The following is an 881-nucleotide window of genomic DNA, read 5'->3' as shown; positions in this document are numbered from 1 at the left end:
CTGTATAATTTAAAAAGGAAACAAAAGGAAAAACCATGAAAGATCCAGAGGAACAGTTCTGCTAAAACACAGATAAAAGTGCCGCTCCACACAAAACAGCAAAAACCAGAATAAAAAGTCACTATAAACACAAAGAAAAAAAAAAAACCTCCTTACAAATAATGTGGCCAAAGCTGCTAACAATCCCGGGAGTGCCTCATTAGGCCAAGTGTAGGAACCTTACTTCTGCTTCTCCTCCCAAAGCGGACAGAAACCAATGCTAGGCCAGGGAAGCTGAGGTGGGAGGAAGTGCTGAAAGGGAGGGAAATCTGGGGATTGGAGGTTTGCATACCCACATGTGGTCTCCATTTGTGTTGTTTCTGAAACAGACCAGTTTGGCTGACTAGTCTTCTTCGTTCTGGCATTTGACCTGGTGACCCTGAATCTGATGCCCCCATCACACTGTGTTCTTAGGCCAGTGGGCACACCTATAGCTTGAAACTCTACACTTAGTCCAACGTCACTAAAATCAAATGTCTTTTTTTGGAGAGTGTCTTCCCATGTAGTCCAGGTGGCCTGGAACTCATGGCCAGCCTCCTGCCTCAGCCTCCCAAGTGCTGGGATTACAGGCGTGCGCCACCACACCTGGCCACTAAATGTTTATTCATACTGACACACTTTTCATTAAAACTTCAAAACCTCAGACACACTGCATACATGGAAAGGAAATAATTTACTAATTGTGTATAAATACAATGAAAGAGACTGCCTGAAGTCTATTAGTCAAAGCATGCCATAAAGGAATCAACGATTGTGGTGAAACACAGCAAAATAATTGTGTCACAAAACTTTCAATGCTTAACAAATATAGTTTCCCAATAAAATATATTTTTTCAGATGTT

This window comes from Chinchilla lanigera, unplaced genomic scaffold, assembly GCF_000276665.1.
Source record: "Chinchilla lanigera isolate Chin_1 unplaced genomic scaffold, ChiLan1.0 scaffold00052, whole genome shotgun sequence".
NCBI classification, from domain to species: Eukaryota; Metazoa; Chordata; class Mammalia; order Rodentia; family Chinchillidae; genus Chinchilla; species Chinchilla lanigera.
This window is presented reverse-complemented; position numbering follows the sequence as displayed.